The following is a 20,104-nucleotide window of genomic DNA, read 5'->3' as shown; positions in this document are numbered from 1 at the left end:
CAGAGTTCCATTTCTGAATCTTACTAACATTAGTTCATAATATATTCTACAACTAGATGAATGTGGAACACTTTGCACACAATATAAGACTAGGTCTCACTCTATGCCTTGATGTAATGTAAGTCCATTTACAAATGGTTAACCTTGCAATTTCAAGAAGTCGTGAAGAGCATGAAATACTCTTCATGCAGAAAGATAGGGAGAATAAGATATGACAAATGAACAGACAATTATAGAAGGTATGAAGACGTCCAGATAGACAGAGGTATTACAAGTACTATCTAGTTTTTTAAGCCTTTGGTGCATCTTCCAAATATAGTGCCAAATATAGTGCTGCAGATGCAATAAGGACAGTGGAGTATTGTATTTTTTGGAGTATAAGGCGCACCTTTTTCCCCGCAAAAAGAGGGTGAAAATCTGGGTGCATTTAATACTCCAAATGTAGCCCCACCCAGCTTCTCAAATGGAGGTTTCAGAGGCTGAAAAAAGCATCAGAAAAGAAGCTTCAGAAAAGAAGCCCCCAAATAGAGCTTCAGAAAAGAAGCCCCCAAACAGAGCTTCAGAGCCTTTTTTTCTGAAGCTCTGTTTGGAGGCTTTCAGAGGCAGAAAAAACAGTTTTTTCTGAAACAGTTTCAGAAATTTCAGAGACAGAAAAAAAGCAAAAAAAAAAAGGCAAAAAAAGCAAGGCACAGAGCTCACAACCAAGGAACCTGTTGCTAAAATTCACCTCTGGGAACAGCTGATTGGGGGTATTCCGGGAGGTTGATCCACCTGCCAATCAGCTTTTTTCTTATTTTCCTCCCCAAAAACTAAGGTGCATCTTATACTCCAGTGTGTCTTATACTCCGAAAAATACGGTAGGTCCGCTTTGTTGTCCTAACCACTCCAGAGCAATCTTGAACTTGAGGAGCTACCCATGTCCACTTGTGCTTGTTTTTTTGTTTTTGTGCCAGTGTTGTTCAATCATCTCTTCATTCCTTCATACCCAACAGCTTGTTAGAAAATTAAAGGCCTGCCTGGAATTGGCAAGCAATGAGAAAGCATTCAGAAGCAACATTATCTAGTGTTCTGGTCACCTTAGTATTCCAGTAACTGCCTGGACATTTGACAAAACTGTCCACATCTTGAAACTTTCTGGATCCATCAGGCACCTAGAATGTGCCACCCAGATTGGTTTGTGCTCTCTACAAAGTTAGTGGCTCTGATCAATCCCACACCTTTATATAGAAGGGAAAAATCCTTCATAATATGATGGTTATTGAGAGAGACATACAGAGCAATGCTTCTCTTCATTCCTCCCTCCATTTGCATATGTGACCTTTTGCTTAGTCACTAGGCCTCTAGAAATAATAATTCTATTGTGGGAGAATGCCTAAGTGAAGCTTGTTGAAAGGTTGATCAGAATATAAATCTTGTAAATGAATGTAAAAGAAAGGGGATAGAATACTGTTAAATCAGTCAGAAGATGGATGACTTTTGTCCATTTGCTTTTTGTGTGAGGAAAGGATTCTTTCTTTTTAACCCCATTTTATCTGGCTGAGGTGATAGCATATATCTTCCATTTCTTCTCTGAATAACACACATTGGGCAAACACAGTGCAGACACAGTATAAAAGCTCTAGGATAGCTAGAAAAAGAAGAAATGTTTGAGCTCTTCTCTTCATTTATAGCTAACTCATCAAAGATGAAACTCTGTGCTGGGTGTTCCACTTTATTTGGAGTATCTGTATGACCTTTCAAAATTCTCCTCCAACTGTGGAAGGAGTTCAGTTTTTCGTTCACAATTCTCCAAAAGGAAAAGAACTTTCCAAACATGCTTTGAAAGGAAAATTTCTGTTTGAGGTGACAAAAATAACACCACTCAAACTGAAATCAAATATGGGAGAAATTTCCCCATAATGTTCTTCTTAAAAAGCGGGGAAGCCAAACAATAAAATATCAGTTGTTACAGATTCTCATTGGCCACACAGTCTCTAAATGGTTGTGTCTGCATCACTAAATCCTAAACCTATCTTAACAAAACACAACTCCCATTACGCTAGATAAATAAATTGTGTTATGACTGAACACAATGACCTGGTTTTCACAACATCTGAAGCAGAATCTGTTCAGCCTATCTTAGCCTAGTCTGTTACATTGTGTGAACCCAGCTATTGAGGTAAGAGGTTAATAGTCTCCTAGTGAGAACAGAAATGCCTTTCTCCTTTGAAATAATTTTGAAAACAAATTCTCTTTCATCACCAGGAAAACAGAGTGACAAAAAAAGAGGGAAAAAAATCAGGCGAATTTTTTCCCTGTCCAGTCCAACCTCTCTGTCCCTTTTTTTCTCAGCCATCTTCTTACAGTCCTATTTTCTTTCTTTTTAACCCCATTTTATCTGGCTGAGGTGATAGCATATACCTTCCATTCCTTCTGTGTTGAGCTTGTCATCTTCTACAACGGCAAAACAACCCATGATAAAGATTTTTGTTTGGTTTTTTTTTAGGGCTATTGACACATTATAGTTCCTCTCTTTGCCAGATTGAAAGCAAGGTAGAAAAATAAATTTTGGATATCGTGGGAAATAGAAGGATGCGTAACCTTATCATTGTTTGGTTTGGTGGCAGCAAAGTGCCTCAGATAGAAAGACCCTACAGAGTGTGGTAAGGACAGCTGAGAAGTTATAGAAAGCTCCTTTCCTGTTATTCAAGATATGGCTTATAAACACTGTATGCTTAGAGCTCAAAGCATTGTCAGAGACCCTATACACCCACTTTACGGTCTGTTTCTGTTGCTCCCCTCTGAGAGGAGGTTTCGGAGTATTTTTAGCAGGACTACCAGATTCTGTAACAGCTTTATTCCCTAGGCCATCCGTCTGATAAACTCGCAGTATTCATTTTTCTCGCCATGTACATGTATACAACTGGAATAGACTGCATTGTTTCTCTGGGTCATATAATATATGTGGGTATATGCATAATTTTGTATTTATTTATTTTGTCATGTTTATGTAGTGTATATTGGAGGTGGTGACCCTTTGAGAGCTGTATGCAACAAAATGTCATTTTAATGTATGCCAATTAGTGTACATTCAAAGTGACAATAAAGTTATTCTAAGTCTAAGTCTTATGAAGCTATTTGGGTTGGAAATGAATGACTATTTCAAGTACCCTAAAACAGGTTTTTCAAACTGTGGCCATAAGACCATAGAACTTGATGGGGCTAAGCGAGAGTATAAGGGTGAAAAGGCTCACTTGGACCCAGCCAATTTTCTGTCATTTAAACTTTTCCTCTTAATCAGGGGTGCCTAAAAATAACCCTAGCAAATGTGAAACTCTTCTAAAACTCTTTCAGGCCTCATAAAGGTATTGCTTTGATATCAATAAAATGTTCCTGATAGGTCTGGATTATGTTTTAAGATATTATGAGTATAGACCTACACATATTGGGCTATTTTTCACTGTTAGAAGGTAAAATAACATTCATTTTTCATTAAATCATATATGACTTCCAAGGGATGAAATTCAGCTGGACATAGCTTACCAGCCAAATTTTTTACTAAGACAGATGGAATAACAGATGGTTGATTTCAAGAAACTAAGCTATGTAAATGAAAACTGCAGGGAGCTGCCCAGGTAGCCTCCAGAAGTCAAGAGTGACTTGAAGGCACCTACCCACATGCGATATTGGACCTAACTACTAATTGGATTGAACCCCAGAAATCCCAGAATACTAGACTGCTTGAAAATAAAACATCTCAGAAGAAGTCAATCATTTGGCAAAACAGTACTGCTGCCAAGAGAGCTATGTCCAGACATATATAGAATAAAAGGTAGAGGAGAAATTGAAAAACAATACTTTTTAAGTTAATCAAATTAAATTCAAGTATTACATTTAATATTAGATTAAATAAATACATACAGTCAAGAATTTATAGAACCACATCTCATGCATCTCTGGAGTAAAAATTATAAGTTGTGTGGAGATCAGTATTCTGAGTGCAGAGACTCAGTCTCAGTAAGATCAGTAAGGAGTGGAGAGATCATCTATCTTTTTCACATCAGATACATCCTTTTCTGGGTCAAGGATAGAAATCCAATCTAATCCGATTCAAATCAATCTGATCCAACCCAACCCAACCCAACCCAACCCAATCCAGCACAGCACAGCACAGCACAGCCCAACCCAACCCAACCCAACCCAACCCAACCCAACCCAACCCAACCCAACCCAACCCAATCCAATCCAATCCAATCCAATCCAAACCAATCCAATCCAAACCAAATCATCTATTTAATAGCTTTCTTCTTCTGTCACATTAAAAATCACATTGGGAGTTTCTTGGAAGTCTTATATGGCCTTGTAGCCTCAAATTGTATATTTTTCTATGTAGTAGGATAAAACTTTCTTCCACTAGCTTGTAAAGAAAAAATCTTCTTTGTGTTATGGAATTTGCTATGAAAAACAATGTACCAAACTTACTGATGCCTTAGTTCACCCAGTTGAAACAGCCTAAGACATTTCTCCAAAAAGCAATTTTCTCCCAGTGGTGGCTCAGGCAATTAAATATGACAGATGGTATTTACTCTTAAGCAATCCCATTGTCTTCTTTAGATTACACTTGAGCCAAGAGTGCTAGAGGCACTTATCCAATGAATGAATCAGAAAATGTTATTTATCCTACTATAATCAGCGCTAAAAATCTCAGCATATTTTACTCTTTTTTCTGCTCCAGACCATTACAGTATTACTTCTGTTCAGTTGGGATAATCAATAGTTGTTCATTTGTTCAGATTTAAGTGCTGGCAACTTCTCTTTCAGCTGACTCAGCAAGCAGAAGTCAGATACGTAAGTTATAGATTATATTGTTATCATTCTTTCATTGGATCAGTTGCCTAAGAAGTAATGCTTTCAACAGACAAGCCAGGAACATAGTTAGGAACAGCCAAGCAGAAATAAAGTATTACTTTTATGCATTTATTCTCCTTGTACATTTTTATGTAGGTATGAGATACTCACTGGAAAGAATCCAAGCCTGGCTATGAGTAGCTATGATAGGTAGCAAATGCCCATCTCAGTTTTCTTTCCTGAGCATTAATTTCCTTTAATTCTTCTTTCTCGTGTCTTCTTTTATTTATCATCACCTTGACTCTTTGTCACTGGTGAAGTTCAAAGTATATTTTAAGTTGTGGTTTATTTATTCATGACAATTGATAAGCTACAACTGGTTGGAGACATGCATCATTTAAGATCTCAACAGATTTTGGATATCGTAGCACTGCTTTGGCTGGCTTTACACATACTATGCCCATAAGGAAATAGCCTAAATGGATCAGCTGAGTAGAAAATGTTTAGTCTGTTATTAATTATTATTATTTTTTGCTTTAATTTATATGCTGCCCTTCTCTGGAGACTCAGGGCGGCTTACAATGCGTTAAGCAATAGCCTTCATACTTTTGTATATTTATACAAAGTCAGCTTATTGCCCCCACAATCTGGGTCCTCATTTCACCTACCTTTGAAAGGATGGAAGGCTGAGTCAACCTTGAGCCTGATGAGATTTGAACTTGCAGTAATTGCAAGCAGCAGTTGTTAATAACAGTGCTTTAATAAATGAATTAATTCATTTATTGAGAGGTCAACAACTGAAGACTCGTTGGTGCTCTCTGAGCTTGGTTGTTTTCTTGCAGATGTTTAGAGAGAATAGAAAGAATGTATACTGATGAAGTTACCTAGTTCGGGTAATGAAACATCTACAAGAAAACAACCAAGCTCAGAGAGCACCAAGGATCCCCCATTTCAACCCTAAGCTACAAATATTCTCTTTTATAGGTCAACAACAACTGGCCCAGCTGTTGGCAGCAATGTTTAGAAAGGGAATACCCCAAACGAAGGAGACAGGAAGCTGGTAAGACCCAAAGGTGTTTTTTCAAGAGGCAACTGGAGTTCTTGGTTTTTCTTTGAAGATGTTTTGCTTCTCATCCAAGAAGCTTCTTCAGCTCTGACTGGATGGTGGGGAATAGAAGGATTTATACTCCTTGCAGACAGCTGGTCATTTGCATTCTTTTAGCGAGTCGTTAAGGTCACCTGAAGGTTTATCAGTATCATCAGGACCACTGGTTTGAAAGTGGGGTCAAAAAGGTCATCTATGTCAAAATTGAACAGCCCTCTCTCAACAGAGGGGGAGGGATAGAATAGAATAGAATAGATTTTTTTATTGGCCAAGTGTGTTTGGACACACAAGGAATTTGTCTTGGTGTATACGCTCTCAGTGTACATAAAAGAAAAGATACGTTCATCAAGAATCATAAGGTACAACACTTAATGATAGTCATAGGGTACAAATAAACAATCAGGAAACAATATCAATATAAATCGTAAGGATACCAGCAACAAGGTTACATTTATACAGTCACAAGTGGGAGGAGGTGGGTGATGGGAATGATGAGAAGATGAGAAGATTAATAGTAGTGCAGACTTAGTAAATACTTTGACAGTGTTGAGGGAATTATTTGTTTAGCAGAGTGATGGTGTTCAGGGAAAAAACTGTTTTTGTGTCTAGTTGTTCTGGTGTGCAGTGCTCTATAGCGTTGTTTTGATACAACATCATCTATCTCCAGTCTGCAACATAGACCTTTAAACAGTTCCAAGAAGGCTCCATACCTATTGCACTACTCAGGTGACCCTGACAACACAGATAATCCTCCAGGTGGCCTTAACAACTCACTAAAAGAATGCAAATGAACAGTCGTCTTGCAAAGAGCATAAATCCTTCCATTCCCCACCATCCAGTCAGAGCTGAAGAAGCTTCTTGGATGAGAAGCGAAACATCTTGAAAGAAAAAAAAAACAGAAACTCCAGTTACCTCTTGAAAAAACATATTTGGGACAACCATGACCTGGATCACTGAAAATCTCCATAGGCATTAAGCTGGTAAGAGTTAACAAGGTGCACCATTATTTAAAAAGAACAATGATGACCCAGTACTTCTCCAGAATGGGATAAACAAGCAAATTATATGTTTTCAGTTTACATATTACATAAGTATATCCATATACATAAGTAATATCCCTATAACTGGTTATATTATGTCTTGTGCATATTGGTTTTCTAGAAGATCAACTTACATTCTGAATAGACGTTCTCTCTATTTGTAAATAAGCATCAGTTCTTACCTGCTTAGAGCTAAGATGGTCTTGCCAAATCTTCAGGTTAGTAGAGTTTATTTCAGGAGATTTTTTTCCCCTGCTACTGTCTGCAGAATCGGTTTGCTTCATATTTTGCCCTTTATTACATAAGCCAGTGATGGCTAACCTTTTTGTCATTGCGTGCTGAAAGCTTGCGTGCGTGTGACAACGCCCCCATGAGCCTGCACAAGCAACCCTCGCATAACCCCCCCCCTGCATGCTCCCTGCTCTCCCATGCCCCGTTTTGGCTTCCAGGTTGGTGCAAGCAGCCTTCCAGGCCCAAAATGACACATATACCCCCCCCCATGCATGTGTGGCAGAGACCTGAAGATCAGCTGGTTGGTGGGAGGTGCACGCACATGCGCGGTGGAGCTGGGCTGGTTGACGGCTGGCATGCCTGCAGAGAGGGCTCTGCACCTGTGTCACACATGTCATAGGTTCGCCATCACGGAAATAAGCTCTCTTCACAGTCTTTTGGGAGATGGCCCAGAGCAACCTTGAATTCCAGATTGTACATCTTTATTTTAAACTGAATTATAGCCAGTTCAGTTATTTCTTTTTTTTATTTTAAAAAACAAACTATATTAAATTTAAAAAGATAAAATTATATAAAACATTCACAATATTAAAATACAATCAACAATACTAATCACAACAAACAAACTAAATATATGTAATATATATATAAGTACAATTATACACAGTGACTTATTTCCTCTTTTATCTTAATTACGGTGTATGATTATTACTTTTAATTTCTTACTAAATTTTAACTTTACCTTCTTTTCCATTGGTTTATCCACTCATACCAACAGTCCCATACCTTAAAATACTGCGAGTCTTCCTTGTCTTTCAATTTCAACGTTAGTCTATCCATTTCTGCACATGTATAGATTTTTTGAATTATTTGCTGCTCCGTTGGCAATTGATCTGTTTTCCAGACTTGTGCTAGGGCTAACCTAGCTGCCGTGATTATATGTAATGTTAGATATTTTTTTTTCTTTTGTAATGTTTTGTTTAAGCATTCCTAACAAAAAGATTTCTGGTTTTAGCTCAATATCTTCAGCAATTATTTCTGATATCCAAATTTTTATTTTTGTCCAATATTTCTTAATTTTTGGGCAAAGCCACCAGACATGAAAGAAGGTTCCCTGTGCATGTTTGCATTTCCAACACGTTGGATTAAGATTTGCATACATCTTCGCCAATCTCACAGGGGCTAGATATCATCTGTACCACATCTTGTAATGGTTCTCCTTATATGCTACTGATTTTGTTATTCTATAGTTGGTTTCCCATACTCTTTCCCATTCTTCCAATTGTATATTTTTACCAATATTCCTTGCCCAGGATATCATTTGTCCTTTAACTAGATTTTCTGCTATTTCACAAACCAGATTAATTTGGTCAGTTAAACACATGTATAAACAATCAAATTGGTAGAAAAAATTATACATCTGCATTTCAACCATTCTTCTGTGACTTTCTTATGCCGAAAAATTGAGAAAAAAAATATATTTCTCATCTCTTTTCTCCATTCCTCGTACAATTTTTACATCTTGATAATGTCTTGCTTAGTTGAGTTTCTTCCAAGCTTTCAAGAGTCCAAAGAATCTCAGCAGATAGTCTTGATCCCCTGTTTGACTAGAAATGCTATTTCAGTATCATTTACATCAATTTATCTGCAATACATTAAATCAACCTTCCTATAATTTCCCAGACCTCCCTTGTATCACTTTTTAAAGAATGGTGGTACATTAGCTAATTTCTGCAGAGAAGTCTGATGTATGGATGTCTCTCTCTGTGTGTATGTCTAATGTGTGTAAAGAGGGTGCAAATGATGAAAGCACAGTCACACCATTGAAGCATGTTTCTTCCCTTTTGTATATACGTCACAATGAAACATGTATATTAAAGGGGCCTTGTACAATAACAAAGTGATCCTACTTTCATTGGTTCATAAAATGATTTTAAATCAGTCTGGTTTTGAAATACTACATGGAGAATAAGGTAAAGGTAAAGGTTTCCCCTGTCCAGTCATATCTGACTTTAAGAGCCAGTGCTTATCCCCATTTCTTAGCTGAGGGAGCTAGCATTGTATGAAGATTCTTCTGTGGTCATGTGTCCAGTATGACTATATGCCAAGGTGCACATAACACCGTTACCTTCCCACCGAAGTGGTACCTATCTACAACCGGTTCCTGCCGGTTCAGCCTGGTTCAGCCGAGCCAGTAGCGGTGACGATATGACGTCACCGAACTGGTTCTCTTTGTTTGGGAGCTGGGCCCTCCTGCCCCCCCACCCCCCGCGTTATTCTTACCTTTTATTTGGCCCTGCCCCCAATCTATTCACTGCCTCCCGAGTCCTAGTTGATTGGCTAGAAGGAAAAAAACTGTTTAAACTCTTGCTGCAGGGCTTCAAAGGGCCACCCTACAGCTGATCAGTGTTAAAAGGCAGTGTGGTGGTAGACCAGTGCACTCGAAAAACAAATGGGTAGACCGGTGCCTCCAAAAACAAATGAGTAGACTGGAACACTCCAAGAACAAATGGATAGATCAGTACAGCTCTGCAAGCAGTTAAAAGCCTTAGTAGACCAGTACCTCTGCTAAATCCTAAAGAATTGTCACATGACCATCAAACCATGCCCACAAAATAAGCCACGCCCACAGAACCGGTAGTAAAAAATTTTAGAACCCACCCCTGATTTGTATGCTTTCAAACTGCTAGGTGGGCAGGAACTGGGGCAAGTAACAGGAGCTCACCACATTATGCGGCACTCGATCTTGAACCTTGGCTGTCAACTTTCCAGCTGACAAGCTCAGTGTCTTTAAATGCTGAGCCATTGCACATGTGGATATTAAGTTACTGTTATTCCAAACATGTCCTGAACATGTTTTGGTTCATCATTTCTTTCGGTATACACACATACACAAAATCACACACCTATGAGATTTATCTTATTATTCTTCCCACTTCAAAACAACCATCTAGATTCACTCATGGCAACCTGGTGAAACTAGAATTAAACAAGACATTATCATTTGTCCACAAAGGGAACCATATGCCCATTAAGCAATGCTCTGTTTGACAGTGAAATTTGTGCAAATTCTGTGAGCATTTCCCCAACATAAGTGGTTCTAAAATATGTATCAGCTTATAGATTCTTTTTTACACTTTTATCATTAATAGCGCAATTCTGTTCAACAAAATCCCACTCAGTACAACAGGACATATTCTACTGTAAACAGAAATAGTATCGCATCAAAACCACTAGTTATCACTTTGATTGCATTCTTATTTTAGGACTGGGAGAACATGAACTTGCTGAAACTAAAATATAGGAGTTTCCATGGATTCTGATCATAATATTTAAACATCTTGAAATTTCTAAACGTTTTGAACATTTCTCTCCCTTTTGCTTGAAGAACAGATGTAATTGTTTCTATTTTTCTATCTATCTATATATTTAGAAACAATTATATAGTTAAAGCAAAAAAACCACATACACATATATCGTGTTTGTATAATTGCATGACTTAAGAATTCCAGATAAAGTTTTTTTGTCCAAATTTCCTTTACTTTTTTTGGCCCATCATTTTTTTTTCTTCAGTTGTTTTTCCTTCAGTTGACTTCTGTAGTTCCTCACACTGAGACGTTAGAAGTTTGAGGCAGCCCAGTAATTCTTTCTTTTTTTTAATCTACTAGTTATATTTCATTATCTTTATGGGGAAGATTGGCTTGCCAATTATATAAACATCAGGACGTGATATACAGTTTTGGAAAGTTAATTTTTTGAAGGATCCAAGCAAAAAGTATACTTGGAATAAGAGAGACAAAAATGTCTGTTTTGCATATGATCCTGTATGTCAGCTAACCTCCAAGGCTTAATTGGTAAATAAGCAATCTATCTATCTTGTTTTTTTGGCAATAACCTTAATCTGGGTTTTGAATTAAGGATCTAATTTAGTAGTAAACGAGAGGGTAGCATTTTGTTCAACCCCAAGCATTTCAGCAATTCTATTTAAGAATTGAAAGAAGAGATTTAGCCATCAATCTATCAGAAGAAACCAATGAAATGAAAATGAAGTGATAATGTACTGTGGGATATTTAAGACAGAAATCCATCCGAAAATGATAGCTTACCATTCTCTAGTGGAGCCTCAACAAGACAAAACAGTCATTGCTGAGAACAAAATTACATACAGCTAATTTCATGATTGGAGCTGGTTTTCAAAACACACATAGAAGGCACCAAGATGCCTACCATGTCTAAACTCAACACTCTGCAGCAATCCAATGTTGGATATCAGGGAAGGATTTTGAACTGGAATTCTATGACCCTGTATCCAAGCCAATATCTGTTAAGATACCCCATTTTCATGGTACTCACAGTAGAATTTTCTATCTTCATCAACATTACCTTTTGTTTTGACAACTGGCTCAATTTCCTCAAAGTAGCCCAAATGAAGTTGAAAGGCTACATCATTAAAATCCAATACTGAGCCTCTCTAGAGATGATTGATTTCCAGAGATGTAGAGGTAACCTGATAGTGTTGGTATTTCATGGTGCACATTCAACACTGCTACCCGCTGTGGTCAAAAACAGTTTTGTAGGGTTTTATAAACTGTATGAAAATTGTATAAGCTGCACGAAAACATAATATTTCTGTTGGCAAAAACTGCTATCCCAAATATAAAGACTGATAATTCTGCCAGTCTGGCAATTTGTATGAGAACATCTATAAGGAGGGCAAATAGATTTGTTCAGTACATCTAGCTTGCCATCTCTTCATCAATGCAAGTGAACGTTGTAATTTCAAAGTGTTGGAATAGGGCTAGTGGCGTGCTACCAGGGGTGGGCTGCTGGGGGTTCTCAGGGGTTTGGGAGAACATCTAGCTAAGGTTCTGTGCAATTCAGAGAACCCCTGAATCCCACCCCTGGTTGGCCCTGCCCACCCCTCCCCTCCCCTCCCAGGAGTCCCCAAGCAGCCCATTTCGGATGCAGGTAAGTGCAGGGCACACACGGAGGCTCGGGGAGGGTGAAAAATGGGCCTACTGAATGTTCAGGAAGGCCAGAAACAAGCCCGTTTCCAGGCTCCAGAGGGCCTCCGGAGCCTGAGGAGACAGTTTTCACCCTCCCGGAGGCTCGAGGAAAGCCTCCAGAGATCAGGGAGGGCTGTGGTGCAGGAGGCCGACTAGGCCCCACCCACCACGGCCACATCCACCCAGCAACTGGGCAGAGAAACCCTTGCTAAAATTTTTGAAGCCCACCCCTGCATGCTACCAGTGAGCTAACAGTAAACAACAGCCTAATCAAGGAACCACTAAAAACACTCCCACCAGCACTGACAAGGGAAGCCACTGAAATAAACATAGAGCAAACCCTACTGTCTTCTAGCACTGATGATATTACCTAGTTGGATAATGAAATGTCTGCAAATAGGCAGGCAAGCTCAGAGAGCACCAAGGACCCCACAGTTCAACCCTGAGATGCAAGTATTTTATTCTGTTGGTACTAGTAGCATGATAGTGAGAAAACCATTTTCTCTGATGCAGTTAAATAATTGTAATTCCTGGGCTTAATAATCCCATTGAGAAGGGCTTCTGAAGGTAATATTGCTTTAGCTGGAAGATGTACAGTGAACTCCCCTCCATCATGTTGCTATTGGTAATCTATGTTTCCAAAAGAAAGAAATACAGATAATCCTTACTTACAACTGCTCATTTAGCGACCGTTCAAATTTACAACATCACTGAAAAAAGTAACTTATGACCATTTTTGAAATTTATGACCATTGTAGCATCCCCATGATCACATGATCAGAATTTGAATGTTCACATTTATGATGGTTATAGTGTCCGGAGATCATGTGATCACCTTTGGTGAACTTCTGATGAGCAAAGTCAAGGGGAAAGCCTGATTCATTTAACAACCATGTTACTAACTTAGCAACCATATTGATTCTCTTAACAAATGTGGCATGGAAGGTCATAAAATGGGGCAAAATTCACTTAACAACGGTCTCACTTAGCAACATAAGTTTTGGGTTCAATTGTGGTTGTTGACGTACTTACCTATACTCTAAGCACGTGAATATCTCAACTTTAAACTGAAATTACTACTTTATACACAAATCAAAGTGGTGGTTTCTTGCTTTTCCTTCACACCAATTTCATGAACAATTTGTTTTAGAAAGGGGTTTTCTGCTTTTTAAAGCAGAAAAAAAAATACATATCTAATTGAAGGGACATCTGGAACGAGGACCAAGAAGCTCAAGTCATGATATCATTGCACAATGGTGCAAATTTCAAAATTTGCAGCCTGATCTTGTGACATACATAATGTAATCATATCTTGTACCAGATGATTATATCTACTCATGATTGCACAGCCAGAGGGAAACAATCTGATATCAAATCTGCCTGATATCGAAAGAGAGACATATTGAAACTGGACTTCTCATGTACCCACTTACATAATAGCAGTAAATGAACATAGATATCATTATAAAGAAGCAATATGTTTGATCCTTTAATAAGAATCCTTGGGGTTTTCTTATTAATCAAGTCACTCTTTCTTATTAAGTCACTCTTACAATAACTGTTACTTATTAGAAGTTCTTGGTTTGTTGTGTACCTGTTTAATTCTTCTAGAACAGGCTGCCAAGCAGAAGCTTAATATTCCTGTCTATAAAGTACTTTTACAAGTAAAAAGAAAAGACAGACATTGCAGGGATCATTGTCACCTCCAATAGCCCCCACCTGCCATTTGAGGTATTGATGCTAACCCTTTTAAGCTTGCTTGTTCCAAAGTGGTCATGTGTGATAGCCGGTCCTGGATTTCCATACCATTTTGGGGAACCTTGTGAATTGGCTACCAAGCACTGAGCTCTGTGGAATTAAAAGTACAGAAAATCAAATCCAGTAATAACCTTACCCAGACAACCAGAAGCTACTTAATATCATGAGAATGCATTGGTCCATCTCAATGAATGGAGCGTGCACTTGCTAAGAGGCTCTCTTTTAGCTTCTGTTGATGTATGAAGGATAATCCTGGGACTCTTTAATGCAGAACATGTGTTCCTTATAGTGCTGGGCTCTGTTACCCAAAATTATGAAGGGTTCTTGATTTGATGGCGGCCTTATGCTGTGGCATACTTAGAGTAATACTCAATCCAAAAATAGCTCCAGCGATGCCTGCCAAATTAGTATAGAAAATAAATATTTTGAAGGTAAGGCTTTCTCTGCCAGCTTTTCAATCTGATCACTGAAGGTTTGTGTGAGTGTGTGTGTGTGTGTGTGTGTGTGTGTGTGTGTGTGTGTGTGAACTGGTCTACAGGAAACTATTTCTGCCATGTTTTCAACAAGAAGATTGTTCTTAAAAGTTAAACTATTTATCAAGCCTTCTCCAGAGTCTCTGGGATAAAACCATTCCTAGTGTTTGGTTGGTTGGTTTGGTTTTCCTTGCTGTCTCTTTAAACTGTTCCTTTCCCCTTTTTTCCCCCCTTTTGCTTAAAATGCCAGCCAGCTCTCCACGATTGTAGCTCGGTGAAGAGATTTGCAAGCCAGCAATAGCAGAAGATGCACACTAATTCAGAAGCGATCGGCTGCAGACATAAGAATAATTTTAAGCGCCACTATCCAGCTGATAAATAGCCAGGGAGGAGCAAAGATTGGAGGAAAACATTAAAAAAATATTTGGCAGGACATGAGTTGATGGGGATCAGGAAGGTTATTGAATATTTGGCCCATCTCATGCATTTTCCAGCCATCTCTCTCTCCCTGTTGGAAATCTAAAGTAAATATGCAGTAGGCATTAGGTAATCTTACAGCGCACTGTTTTTGGCAGCTGCTTTGATTCCGGTGCTTGTATCAGTTGGGGGGCTAAGTTGGAGAGGCCTACACTCTTTCCCCCTGAATTTCAGCCTTTTAAACATTCTACAATATGTTATCACTTCATTTTCATTTCACTGGTTGCTTCTGACAGCAGATTAGGAGGGGGGCTGGCTGCAGAATGGATTTCCTTCCTCCCATTTCCCCTCTGCAAATCTGTCTAGATGTTTGGGATTAGTGGTGATGATAGGGAACTCTTTAAAGCATTTCTCTATTTCTCATTTTTTCCATTGGATGGTCTAAAAACTCATGAGGAAAAAGTAATGCATGTCATTCTTCATTTCTTTGTTTGTTTGTTTGCTATGCGATGCTATGTGGATCGGTTCAGAAAGAGGAGTCCGTGAATTTAACAAGTCTTATTCCCAATTAAATTTCATAGGATTAGCTTGTTAAATTTATATCTAGATCTTCCTCTAGGATTCAAAAGCACGTCAGCTTCCAGCTCAGTGAGAAACTGTTCCAGAGTCACTCCTAGCCTTTCGTAAATGAAGGTAGATTTGAGCATTGATCTCCCTGGCATTTCAAGTGGATGACATGTGTATTCAGTCAAAATTCAGCCCAAGTAATATGAAACTGCTGATTTGTTCTGTAAATCTTCCACTCTTCTAGCTGCTGTGCCAACTCTATAGAATGTCTCTATCTTCATGAATAATGCTTCTTAGCTGTTTCCTCACTCATGAATTTCTCTTGGTCCTGGTCGCTACTTCTTTCTTTGTTCCTACTTTTACATTATTTGTTCGATTTATATCCCATTTTTCAAATTTTATGGTGACATACATAATAGTCTTCACAGGGAGTTTTCTCTATGAGCTAGTTTGGGGTGAGAGAAAGTGAATGGTCTCAAGAAAGGTGAACTTCTATGGTTGGTCTGATCCTGAATCTGACTCTTGGTGTGCTAATCCAATATCCTTTGTAGGACAGTGACACACTTGAGGAAGGAATATTTTAAGGAAAGAATTTATGGTAGATTTTCTACAGTAGCTAAAGTTGTACCAACTCAACAATGAGTGATGTCTTGTCCAAGGTTGAGTGATAGGGCTCAGTATGGGATTTTCCCCTGGATTTTTTTTTTCCTATACATTTTTTACACTGAATCAGTGGAAATAAAAATAACTGGGTCATTATTAAGTTAGAATGGCAAAGGAATCAACCAGCAACCTCATAGGGAACAGAGCTTTAGATCTAATTAATTTGGACCTATTCTGGACCTAAACACAGAATCCATTTAAGCCAACAGCCAGCTGTGTTAGATTTGAGGACTTTACTGGGGAATGCCTGATATTGTCTGCCAAAAAATGGGTAGCATTATAACAAGAAGATTGAGGAAGAACAAAACATACATTTTGATACTGCTTGATTGTCATTACATTTATTAAATGCAGTCAGTATGATTTATTCTCCAGTATTTAAGAATTTCCTACTTCTGTCACATTTAAAATTATTCTGGAAGGGTTCTGGGATATACTTCAGTGATCATATAGAGCCCTGCAATCAGCATTGATGTATTTTTAAGCCAAAACTATTTCTGATGTACTGCAGTGAATTTACAGCAAAGTTTGTATGCAGAATAGAGCTTTGACTCTACTTGGTCTCTTTGGTCTAACCTTTGATGGCAGTTCAAATAACATTCTTACTTTATAGAGACCTTTCTCAAAACAGCCAAGGTGATTTACTGAAGATAAGAAGCCACTGAAAGTACTTTTCAAAAACCTTAAGGAGAAGGTGAAATGCAGCTCTTAGCATTTCTAGCAGCAAAAGTAATGAGGTCTCTAACATGTGCAGAAACAAGTCAGTCTTCCCAATTTTTTAATTGTAAGCAACCCAGAGTCATTGATTGAGATGGGCAGCTATAATATATTATATATATATATATCTGGGCTTTTTTTCTGTTGACAAACTACAACTCTGTGTTGCTCTCTGGGAGACTCAGATAGCTATTTCTGCCTTTTAAGGCGTCGTCAGTGAGCCACACCCACTTCTCAGATATTCCCCCTGTAAAGGTACAATGTGTCTTTTTCTTTTTCGTAGGCTTTTATGTGCATATTCTTTCTAGCCAGGTTTTACCTACGTAAACTGAGTTGTTCTGCAGCCCTAGTTCTGTGAAATCTCATTCACAAGCTTCTGGGCTTTTTTTCTGTTGACAAACTGCAACTCTGTGTTGCTCTCTGGGAGACTCAGATAGCTATTTCTGCCTTTTAAGGCGTCGTCAGTGAGCCACACCCACTTCTCAGATATTCCCCCTGTATATATATTAAAAAAGGTAAACTTGTGATTTATGGTTTTGATGATTGGAAATGATTAGAGATAGAAGGGTAATATGATATAACTTTCAAGAGAGAGGTTAAAATATATTTGTACTTATAACTGCTGTGAATAATATTAGAAGCAATGTCTCTATATCATTTTTTCTTTCTTTTCTTCAACTTTTGTTCTTTTCCTGCCCTTTTTTCTTTTTCTTTGCTTTTGTTTTCTTTTTAATTCCTTCATTTATATTAATATGTATTAGTTTTTAATTTTTTAAAAAAAGTTTTAATAATATTAAATTGTATTCATTGTTTTAGTCATGACTTATGTCCTATAAAAGTAATGACTCATAATTTGCTATATCATTCTCTCTTTTTTAAAAGAGACAATAAAAAAATAAATAATAGAAATCACATTAGAAATGCATTCTTTTCCTCTCCAATAATAATAATAATAAAAAAACAAGATACAAACATACAAAGCATTTCATAGTACCCAGTAGTATTTTATATAGCTTGGCATTATTAATGCAATATCTAAGGAATAATTATGTACATGCCCTGATCTGCAATACTTTCCAGGCAAGTTTTAATAACAACAACAACAACAACAACAACAAGTAAAGCAGATTTAACAAGACCTGGTAATAGCTAACAGCAGGAAAGTTGAAGAAAGAAATAGAGGAGTTAATTCTGGCTGCACAAAACTAAGAACAAATGCATACAAAGCCAGAATTGAAAAGATAGCAACAGGCAGCAAAGAAGCTGAAGAAACAGTGGACCAGCTGGTTAGCTGCTGCAAGAAGATTGCATGGTCTGACTACAAACAACAGCATGACAAAGTAACAACAATGTTACATTGGAAGATCTGCAAGAAATACCATTTGCTTGCAAGCGAAAACTGGTGGGATCATAAATTAGAAAAAGTAATAGAAAATGAAGACATTAAAATACTCTGGGACTTTAGAATTCAAACAAACAGAGGCCTGATGCATAACATGCTAGACTTAAGAATTTAAGACAAAAAAAAAAGTCTGGATAATGGATATGACAGTACCTGGAGACAACAGAAGAGAAAAGAAGGAAATGGAGAAGATAACAAAATACAAAGACCTGCAAATTGAAAGAGTACAATGTGGCAAAAGCAAGCAAGGGTAGTAATACAGTAGGTGCCTTGGGTACAATTCCAAAACAACTGAAGCAGGATTTGAGTACCATTGACATTGACAAATTCGCCATCAGTCAATTGCAAAAGGCAGCTTTACTCAGAACAGCTTGCATTCTGCAGTGATATCTCTAGCACCAAAAAAGTCATCCACATCTGCCTATCCCAGTCCTTGGGAAGAACTCAATAGATAGATTAAAATGCCAAATTCAGTCTGAACATCTGGCTGACTGTGCAATGAACCATAATAATGAATACCTGTACAGTTTTGTGAAGAGCAGCAGATTTTATTAGAATGACATTGGGTTCATTATGAACGTCTACTGTAGACTTAGCTTAGCTCATGTAAAATCAATTGACCTCCTTCCAAAGCAAGTCTTAATGATTGATTATCTCAGGGGGAAGAATCTGAAGTTAAAAAGAGGAAATTGATCCACTCTAATTTGAATCACAAAGTCCCAGTTGCTGGCTCTGATGAACACTTTAATAAATTGTATGTATGGCTTGTCTCTGGTAATCATTCCAGATGCTTTGAATACTTGGCAATTGCACTTATTTAATTTTCACAACTGAAAACCCACCACAGATTTTGATCAGAATTTGCTCTGTAATTATAAAGAGAGAACCTGAAAAATATGCTTTTTGATAGAACTGTTTCTTGAAGTAAAACCCACAGATATATTGGTCTTAACACGTGTTGAATTAGTTCAGGTGCTCATAAGTTCTCGAGTCCACACCTTCTCCTCATCCAAGGATACTTAGAGCAAAGAGGAGACAGGCACAATGCTGGTCAGCTAGACTACTCGCAAGAGGGTGACCTCACCTCTCATGAAGGGCTGCACTGGTGTTGTCTACTTAATCCTGCCCTGAGGACTTGAGTGTTGCTGGAGCAACATGCCCAGTTCCGTGTCTTGCATGTTGGTTCCATATTGTATCCTGATCCATCTGAATTGTGGACTGCTTTCCTGGACTTTCTTTGTGCCGGTTGAACTTGGTTACCCACTGTTCTGACCTAGGCTTCCCCAAAAAGCAGGAAGCAGAATCCTGGTCCTGACAAAACTCCTTTTATTAAACAAACAGTGAATTCCTCTCATTCACCTTCAGCAAAGTCTTTCAAGGGAGAATTTACAGTCACAGACCTTAACTGGCTTGGAGAGCTGCCAGGCCGATATCTTCAAAACTTGGCAAAGAGTCTTGGAGAATCACAAACCAATTAGGCAAACTAATTATCTCCTGCAAACTCCACTCCCCTTTCCCTCCTCTTTTATTCCCTCTGGGAGGGGCCATTCATCATCCACCTGTGGCCTTACTCCCAAGTCGACCCTTGTCCTTTAGCTATTCCCTTTGTCTGGCAACTCTGAGCATGTGCATACTGGGAACAAACAGGCTCCAGCTATTCATCTGCCTCACTGATGTCTGACTCTGAAGGCAGCTGATAACTGGCATCCGGCCCTGGCCTCCTCTCTGCCTCCAATGCAGAGCCCTCATCAGAGCCTTTCCCCGACTCCAGGACTGGCCCATGTTCCTCCCCAACCTCCTCACTGTCCGAATCTGCTGCCAGTTCTGCTGGCCACTGGTGGGCCACAACACTCAGTTACTCTTACCATGCTGATGTTGGAATCTGGACCTGTGCAATA

Source organism: Pantherophis guttatus, chromosome 3, assembly GCF_059756535.1.
Source record: "Pantherophis guttatus breed Tessera chromosome 3, ASM5975653v1, whole genome shotgun sequence".
Classification (NCBI taxonomy): domain Eukaryota; kingdom Metazoa; phylum Chordata; class Lepidosauria; order Squamata; family Colubridae; genus Pantherophis; species Pantherophis guttatus.
Note: the sequence above shows the minus strand (reverse complement) of the source record.